We start from the raw sequence: 10392 nt of genomic DNA on the forward strand, positions 1-10392 counted from the left end.
CAGAACACACATCACCTCGAGAACACGCACACCTCCAGAACACACATCACCTCCAGAACACACATCACCTCGAGAACACGCACACCTCCAGAACACACATCACCTCCAGAACACACATCACCTCCAGAACACACATCACCTCCAGAACACACATCACCTCGAGAACACGCACACCTCCAGAACACACATCACCTCCAGAACACACATCACCTCGAGAACACGCACACCTCCAGAACACACATCACCTCCAGAACACACATCACCTCCAGAACACACATCACCTCCAGAACACACACACATCATCTTGAGAACACACATCGTCTTGAAAACACACACCTCCAGAACACACACACCTCGAGATCTATACCATTTTCTAAACTACAGTGAATAAACTGTGATAATGTGAGAAATGTTGAAGATGTCTGGATATATTTGAATGTTATTATATAATAACTTTAGATGATAATCAGGACGTGACAGAGGAAAAGTCCCCGATGAGTTTCTACTTCCGGTGAGATTCTGAAGTGTGCATAAGATGACACTAATTTAACGCACTGTTTAGCGCTCTGGAGTAATTACGTCTTTTGAGACGCAGCTCTCATTGTTGGAGTGACATCACTGACAGGAAGTTGTTTGGTCAGCTTCCTGTGTCTCGTGTGTCTCAGACGCCGAGGTATGAAAGCATCCCGTCTCGTCCAGGTGAATTAATGATCCGTGACCTTCCCTCAATTATGTCTCATTACCCCGCAGCCCCGAGGGATTCTGGGACACAATGGGAAGACATGAGAATTAAGAGTTGAGAGTGAAAACGAATCCGTCTCACGTCACTCGCTGTCGCACAAAGAGCGGCTCTGTTCGGCTAAAATCACAGTAAATCAACATGCAAACATGTGCATTGGCCACAAATATTGTTAACTAAAACTACACCTATTAAAAAAATAATTGTTATTTTTGTTACTTGAAATTAAATATAGGCCCTACGTTCATTGAAATATAATATATATATATATTTTTTTTAAATGCTTATTTAATTTCTCATTTTTATTTAGTTTAGTTTTAAATAAAATAACATACAAAACTTAAACTAAAATGGAAAATATGAAAACAAAAACTAATTCAAAATGTTAATAAATACTATAAAGTATTATACTAAAAAAAGACAGAAATGTGAACTAGTGTTATTTTTTATTATATCTTTTGGTGTTTTGTCATTTTTAATAGTCTAATTATTGTTAATGTGTATATAGTTTTTACTTTTTATTTCAGTTTTAGTTTTAAGTTCTAAATTAAAATGAGAAATGTTTGCATTTTAAATGTCAGTTGATGTTTCTTTCAAGAAACACATTTCTTTTTCATGCTTTTAGTTTACATTTTTTCTCTTTTTTTCTTCCAGTTTTTATTTAAGTATAATAACCATAATTTCAAAACTACCGATCATTTTTTTAAATTATTATTATTATTTTGTTTAAGTACCTGCAATTTCACTTGTGCCAGTTTGACATCTAATATATTTTGTATTTATTTTTATTGAACAATATCAATTTACATAACCAATAATATGCATATGAAATTATAACCAAATAATTAAATCTCCACAGTTGTATATCTAGCATTCATATTATATTAATTAAGGTTTATCTAATTTTTCCCAAGCCACTATAAAAAAAATGTTGGGTTGTTTCAAAATATGGAAAAACCCAAACATTTAAATGTTTAATGTATTGGTTGGGTTTGTCCATATTTGACCCAGCATTTTTTTTATTATTATTTTTCAGTTAACGTTTATTCCAAGTAACAAAAATGTATTTTCATGCTTTTAGCTTCAGTTTTAGTTAATAACCATAATTTAAAACATGATTCTTTTTTTTTATTTGAAGTTACTGCAATTTAACTCATGCCAGCATGTTTCAAGTATGAATACAACATACTATAACCATGTAAATCTCCATATCTGTCATTTTGTGTATATTATGTTAATGTTTCCCCAATTTTTTCCCAAGCCACTCTATTTCAACCCATGTTTGGGTCAAAATATGGACAAGTTTAATTTAATGGTTGGGTTTGTCCATATTTGACCCAGCATTTTTTATTTTTATTATTTTTCAGCAAACATTTATTTGAAGTAACAAAAATGTATTTTCAGGGTTTTAGCTTCAGTTTTAGTTAACTATAATAACCATAATTTAAAAACTATAGACATGATTATTTTTTTGGTTTAAGTTACTGCAATTTCACTCGTGCAGTTTGACATCTTTCAAGTATACAATATGCATATGAAAATATAAAGCCAGATCTGAATGATCAAATCTCCATTTATCTGTCATTTTTAGTGTATATTATGTTAATGTTTCTCCAATTTTTTTTCCCAAGCCACTCTATTTCAATCCATATTTGGGTCAAAATATGGACATGTTTAATTTAACGGTTGGGTTTCTCCATTTTTGACCCAACATTTTTTTTTTTTTTTTTTTGAGTGTGTATTTGAGTCTGAAACTACGCTTTTTCATCTTCAGAAATGTTGAGATCTTCTGACATGTTGTCAATCACGACCCCCCTCCTCCTGCTCACCTGCACTGCAACAATGACTTCAGGGCCTTTATTACCATCAATTATTGTAACTCAAGACTTCAGGCTCTCACACACACACACACACACGGGCCCCTCGTCTTGCTGCCATTAAGGGGCTGTGGACAATTATGTCAAATGTTAAATGGTAAAATGCCATCTAGATCCACGGGAAAGCAAACCTGCCATTTGAAGTCATTGTTTTCCCAGCTGAAATTGTTCATGCACACAAAAGCACGAGAGAAAACCTGTCGATATGAGATGAGATTTGTTAAGCCTGCAGGATTATAACAGGAATCTGTTTTCTGGACGGGTTTTAAGACGCTCTGGAGGTTTGGTCTAATGGATGATATGAGGTCATAATCTAACAACGATATCTCTTCTGGTTATGGATTTATTAGTCTTCGGTATGATCGTTAGACTGGTTTAAAAGGCTGTTTAAGACATAAAGCCTGCTTTCTAAATGGGTTTTTACACTTTTCCTCATTATAATTAAGTATTATTATTATCTACAAAAGTTTGGGGTCGGGATTTGTTAATGTTTTTGAAAAAGAGTCTCTTCTGCTCACCAAAGCTGCATTTATTTGATCAAAAATACAGTAAAAAAATGTGAAATATTATTACAATGTAAATCATCTGTTTTCTGTGTGAATATATAGCAAAGTGTAATTTATTCCTGTGATCAAAGCTGAATTTTCAGCATCATTACTCCAGTCTTCAGTGTCACATGATCCTTAAGAAATGAATGCATTCTTGCTGAATAAAAGTATTAATTTCTTTCAAATGAAAGTCCTACTATTTTAAACTAAATAGTCATAATAAAACAAAACAAAAAATTACTGACACAATAATGAAAATGAATGAACAATATAAAATCAATTATAATAAAGAGATAAAATCCCACAGACCCCATTGAAGGCGAAGATCACAGAGACAGAGATTTGCACCTAGCAGCCATCTAGAACTCCTTAGCAACTGCATGGAAACAGACTAAAAGCCCCTTAAAACACCTTAGTAACACCCTGGCAACCACCAGGGGTTGAAAAAACACTTCAATTTATACTGAAAAAAATAATAATTTACTAATGTCAGTTTTTAATAGGCATTTACATGTATCTATTAAAGTCCCCCAGTGGCGAAAATCCAGCTTTTAATGTTGTTTATATGTCTGTGTGGTGTATTAATGTGCCTTAAGACAAATTGTGTGTAAATTCATAAGTCGACAGCATTGCTGCTTAAAACTGCAGTGAACCAAAGACAGTCTCAAAAACACATGAGTGAGTGGAGGCGGGGCTCTGAGGCAAGGTGCAAGGGTGTAGATACATTCAAGCTATTATATGGCATGAATTTTATTAAGGTAAACCCGCTTAAATAATTGGTTATGAAAGATGAGTTAGATGATAAAATGATTGACTACAGGACTTTAAGAAGGCAATACACATGAGAAGCACTAGATATATAGCCTAAGAAATGGTGAGAGCATAAGAAGATTGTCTCTCTTTCCAGCAGGATGCAGTGCAGTTATCAAAGAAGAGTTTTCATGTGTTTCTTGAATATTGCTAATGTCCCTTTAAGAAAATTAATTTCGCTGCGCGCCATTAATCGCCTCATCCATTTTGTCACGCATTCATGAAAAATCATCGTGGATTAAAGAGGACACTGACAGAGAAGGTTACTTGCTTTTGATATAAAACAAAATCTCAGCTTTCAAATTCTGTCAGTTTTATTCCAAAATTCAAAGAATAAATACCGTTTTGGCGTGACAGATCGCTTTAGCGGTTCGTGAACCGATCATCTCATCTCCTCTCGTTACAGCAAATAAACATCAATGAAGAACATCAGAAAGAAATGTTGAAAGGTACAGAACAACTTACTAGAGTCAATCATGTCAATCATGTCTCATGTATTCGATCAATCCGTGTTTGAACCGCAGAAAGACGTCAATAAAACAGCTTGTTAGCAATGTCACATAAAGCTAATCAATAGCATGCTAGTTAGAAAAACGAGAGAACTTATAAATGCTCTATATTTTTTTACTCTTATTTAATTAAGAAATATCATAACATTATTATAAAACCACACTATTTGTATAAGAATGAGTTATTGTTTTTTTAAAGTCCCCATGAAATCAAAAGTGAAGTGTTTTGGCCTAACTCTTATCTATGAGCTGTGTTCCAAAACAATGACAAAATTTCCATTTATAATACAAAAGCATTCAAAAATGAGTCTCTCACCTTGATTGATTATGGATCAGTGATTTTGGATCCACCAATTCAATGAGTTAAGCCAATTTAGTTGAATTGGGTCAAATTAATTTATTGTGGTATGTTTAACTTTATTACATTTGTCCTGACTGATTATTTTATGTTGGTCCAACTTAATTTTTAACCGACTTACTGAGGTTTAATTAATTTAGAAACTAAATCAATATTTTGAATGGTTTTTTTTGTCATGTTTATATATTATTTTTAAATAAATCTATTAGTTTTTATTTTAGTTAGTTATTAGTTCAAGTAAAAAATTAATGGAAATGAGAATGTTGCCATGGCAACTATTTGAAATTAAAAAAAAATAATTTCATTTAATGTTTATTTTATTTCAGGCAACAAAAAATGTTTTTTATACATTCATTAGTTGATTTTTCTATGTCTTTCCCTTCATTTGAACGAATCAAACCGAACAAGAGGCAAAAACCATGGTTCGAGTGCATGTTGAGGCTTAATCCCATTGAAAGCGTGTCGAACCTGCTTTGATCCGAGTGAGTGAAGCTCGCCTGACATCCGACTCCTGTGTTCATGTGTTCTGGTGTCTCAGACGACGTCTGTTCCTGTCAAAGGGCAGAAACTCAGATCTATAAAAGCAGATGGGGGGCCATTACTTCTAAAGCTGCTCTATCTTTGTTTCCGGCTTTGCGCGTGATAAAATATTGATGGAAAAATAGAAATATTTTGCCTGCTGCTTAATGTTGTCCATCTGAGGGGGTTAATGACTGATGGAGACCCCCCATCTCATGTTACTGGAGCTTCACACGAACCCTGTGGAGCCGCCGGGGCGATCGATAGCTCTTTATCACACTGACGTTTGCTTTCAGAAACACTTCAGGCCTTCTCGCGTTTGTCGGACGCTTAGAGCTAAAAAACTCTGTGTCATATAGCCTGAGTGATCAAAACTGTGCTGTCACACACTATCCGACTGATGATAATACAGTCAAACCAATATTTATTCAGACACACATCACATTATCACAGTTTAGAAAATGCTAATGAAATATGACCATAATCAGTGGATATTTGACTGGTTTTGTCCGTCCTTCTGTTGGACTCTCACACATGAATTATGTTGAATATCTGTTAAATTTAACGACACAGTTAGATAATACCAGTTTAGCTTCAACCAGTGACCAAGCAAAGCGTATAAAAAGTGTATTTAAAATGTAATAGTAAATGTTGAAATTAATATTAACTAATGAACCTTATTGTAAAGTGTTAACAGTAATTTAAATAACCAATTAAACATAAAAGTATTCAGACTTTTCTTCGTATATTGAACATTTTTTGGCATAAAGTGTCTGTAAAATGGAGCCCTAGAGTTGTCTATATAACGCACAGCGTGATTATATGAATTCTAATGGATGTTTCTGTGAAGCTTTCAGGGAGAGAGCGTCAGGTTTTCGTCTGATGTGTGCATATGTTTGAGAATGGTTTGCGCAGAAAGCTTTCATGGCTCGTCCAGTTCCTCCCACATCGGTATAATCACTGGACGACACTGAACGGGAATTGACAACAGAAGTCACTGGCTCTTAGTGCATGCTGGGAGAAGTGCACAAACAACTGCATTTACCTGTTATTACCTCACAGCCACCAATGCCAATACAATGAAGCACACACACACACACACACAAACAGGACAGGTGGAGGAGAATAAGAGCTGGAGAGGAAGAAAGAGAAGAAACGAGGGTGTGTGTGTGTGTGTGTGTGTGTGTGTTTTGGCGAACAGCAGGACGGGGTCAAAGCGTCCCAGCGGAAAAATAGAAACCGTAGAAAAACATCCGTAATTTTCACCGCAGGGTCTCTGTGTAATTGAGTCGCTGAGAGTGTCCAAACCGAGAGGAATCAAGTAAAGTGTCCGAGGTCACGAGAGAAGGAGCCGAAAACGTGGATGATGACCACAGTGTGTTTTTACTTGCTGTTACCAGTGTTGGAGATCTACACATTCGTCCATACCTGTTAAATCAACACTCTTAAAGGGATAGTTCACTTTGAAATTCATTTTTGGTATGTTTTATCTTACCTCAAGGACATCCAAGATGTAGGTGTCTTTGTTTCCACAGTATTTTCAATTTTGATATTTTTAGGTCAAACCGTTCTTGTCTGTCAGTCATATAATGGAGGTCTATGGTCACCTCAGAGAAGTCCAGATTAAACATGATTCAAAGGTGGAATACCTAAGATTTTTGCATTAAAATATCCTAAAATCACAAGGCCAGTGTTATATATTTAGTTAACTTACAATATTTCAAATGTTTCAAACAATGTTTAAATCGCGAGAAAATTGAGATTTTAACCAAGGAAACGGGGAGTCGCCAGTCAATCACATCATATCCGCGTTACCTCGGTTTCTGCTCGTACAACGTGTAGTCCTGGACAAATGCGGAAGTTGTAGTTGTGCGTTAGCGTCTATCAAGCGACAAACGTCAGCTTGTTTCGCGCATTTGTTTTGAAATGGAGCCCAATTATTCTTTAGCGATTGCAAAGTCTCATAAACGCAAACGTCAATGAACGGGTCAACTAGGGATGCACGATATATCGGCCAGCATATCGATATCAGCCGATATATGTTCATTTTTAATGTTAGCGTTATCGGCCTGGTAAGAAAACGTGGCCGATATATTAAAGCCGATAAATAATGTATTATTCCCTTTAGCTGAGACACTTGTTGAGAACTGTTTATGTTTTTGAATTTCTTGAAATAGGATTGAAATCTCTTTAAAAAATGAAAATCTGGTTCGGGACAACATGTGCAGCACATATCTGTCATATCGGCTATACAACACTATAATGAGAACATCATTATAATTGTGCGCTTGGGACATGGATTTAATTGTGAGACTTTTGTTTTTGTAATCAGACTCTAAAATTAGATGCATATTTGGATGTTTATCGGCCGATATATCGGTTATCGGCTTTCAAATATAAAGAATTATCGGTATCGGCCAAAATTTTCATATTGGTGCATCTCTAGGGTCAACCAAATGACTCAAGAAGAATTTGGGACAAGAGAAATAAAACCAGCTCAACATCGGTGTGGCATTTCCTAAATGGAGGGAACTTCGTGAAAAACTCGAACTAGAAAGAGACGCCGATCTTGCATGTGTTTTACTTGACAGGTGACGTGAGTAACACCGTGTTCTGTATTCAAATTTCATGTCAGTAAACGATGCAAAACAATTAGTATTATTGTTAGAATGTCTTGTCGTCTATGCATATGATGTGAAAAATCGTAAGGTCATGTTCACCGCGAATACTGTTGGCTGTATCTTAGAAAACGACGTTTATCTGAAAAGTGTTTCAACCGTTATTTCAGTTTAATGAAAAACAAGCATGTCATTAAACGCAACAGTTATAGAAATCGAACTTTACCTCATCCATGACAACTAATTTTTCGATTTATCCACGGTGGAGTTGAAAACAACAGTTCCCATCATTCCGCGTTCCTCCACGGCGTCATCAAGCAAAGCCGTTGTTGTTGTTTTGAATGTAGCGCCCTCTAGCGGCATAAAATGTTAGGTATTGTAGCTTTAATGACTCAATGTAAGTACACATTGATGGCCTAAGACACGAAACGAGCGGTTTGTGTGAGAAAACGAACAGTATTTACATTGTTTTTACTAGTGTTGTCAAACGATTCAAATATTTAATCGCGATTAATCGCATTAATGTCTTAGTTAACTCGCGATTAATCGCACATTTTTATCTATTCTAAATGTCTTTTGATTTCTTTTTGTTACATTACTTTTTTCTCATTTTAATGCTCTTATCAACATGGAAAAGTGGATCGGCTTGTTTAGTGCAAATGTTTTTTTTTATTATTAGTATTGAAAATAACATTGGAATAGTGTTCAATTTCACACTAATCTCTCACACAATGTAACACTGTCTATCAATAAAAGGGTGAAAGAAATACTGACGAGGTCCTGATATTGGCGAGGGGGTGGAGAATTCGCATCATCTGTGTGTGTGTGTGTGTGTGTGTGTTTGCTTGGCCATCATCAAGTGGTGTTTCAGACTGTACATGCCGCGATGATGATCGCTCAGTTCACAACGACAAAACACACAGATCACTTGGTCTTGTCAATGGGACATTTTGGCAACTTTTTAAAAGTGAACTTTCCATTCAGAATCTTAGGGCATCCATTTCGGCGTCTCGCGCTCGTCATCCACTCAAAACGTAACGTTACTATTTGGCCGGCTCGCAAGCCGAAACGAATGTGTGCGGCACAAAACGTCCTCACGCTGCGCTCTAAACTCTTTCATTTCAATGGCTTGCGCCGCGCGAGGACGTTTTGTTGCTTCTTCGACCAAAGCGCAAGCGGATCAAGACCATAAACAAAACAACAGGCACGCCGCACACACACGTTTCGGCTTGCGAGCCGGCTTTGAGTGGATGACGAGCGCGAGACGGCGAAATGGATCAGGACGCATGCCGCGTCCTGTTGCAAAGGCATGTGAAAAAACTACAAAGTTTGCTAGGACAAAAAGACCGTTAATCGCACGATAAAAAAATTAACGCCGTTAAAATGGGTTTGCGTTAACATGTTAAACTGACAGCCCTAGTTTTTACCTCTTGTAACCACAGCCACGTCCAACTGATCTGAGGGCGCGGACGCTTTGTGGCTGTGGTTACAAGAAGCGACGAGTACTTTTTGTGCACCAAAAAAAAAAAAAAATATCGACTTCATTCAGTCATTTCTTCTCTTCTGTATCAGTCTGGGAATGATAGAGAATGATACGGAAGAAATGACTGGATAAAGACGTGTTTTAATCTCCATACTGTCCACACTGTAAAAATGAATTTGCTTTATCTAATCCAAAAAAATTGTGTCAAAAGATTACAAACAATATTATTAATTAAATTTAACAAATTAGAATTGAGGAATAGTTAATAAAATTAATTAACCATTTAAAATGAGTAAAACTTACAACAACCAAAAAAACATACATTTTAGTCACCATTGTGGTGATTGGTGTTTGTTTTAGGTTTGTTTTAAAATGACGGTTTTCTCCTTCAGTGACCATCAGGTGTTTTCAATGTTGGCAATATAAAATAAAGAGTTCTCAATTAATCGTTGATGTCTGTCTGTTAGTCTGTTATTTGATTAATCATTACTCAATTCTAATTTGTTGAATTTAATTAATAATATTGCTTGTAATCTGTTGCCACAATTCTATTGATTAGATAAAGCATATGCATTTTTACAGTGCAGTGTAATTTATTCCTGTGATCAAACGCTGGGTTTTCAGCTGGAGTAATGATTCGATAAGTTCAGCTTGGGTCTAAATACATTTTAAAATACATTCAGTCGCTAACAGTTGTTTTAAACTAATAATATTTCACTGTTTTACTGTGTTTTTGATCAAATAAATGCAGCCTTGGTGACTTTTACAAGTCTTAATAAATAATTTATGTTTACAAATGATTACAGCGCCAACCATAGTTTAACATTCCTATAGTAACTAAACGGAGAGGAAGTGGTTAAGTTTAGTTTATTTTCTTTGCGCAGTGGTTTCCCATTTTTATTGTAGTTTGATAGAAAATGTGGTAGATTTC

This window comes from Pimephales promelas, chromosome 4 (assembly GCF_988280905.1).
Source record: "Pimephales promelas chromosome 4, fPimPro1.hap1.1, whole genome shotgun sequence".
In the NCBI taxonomy this organism is placed as follows: Eukaryota; Metazoa; Chordata; class Actinopteri; order Cypriniformes; family Leuciscidae; genus Pimephales; species Pimephales promelas.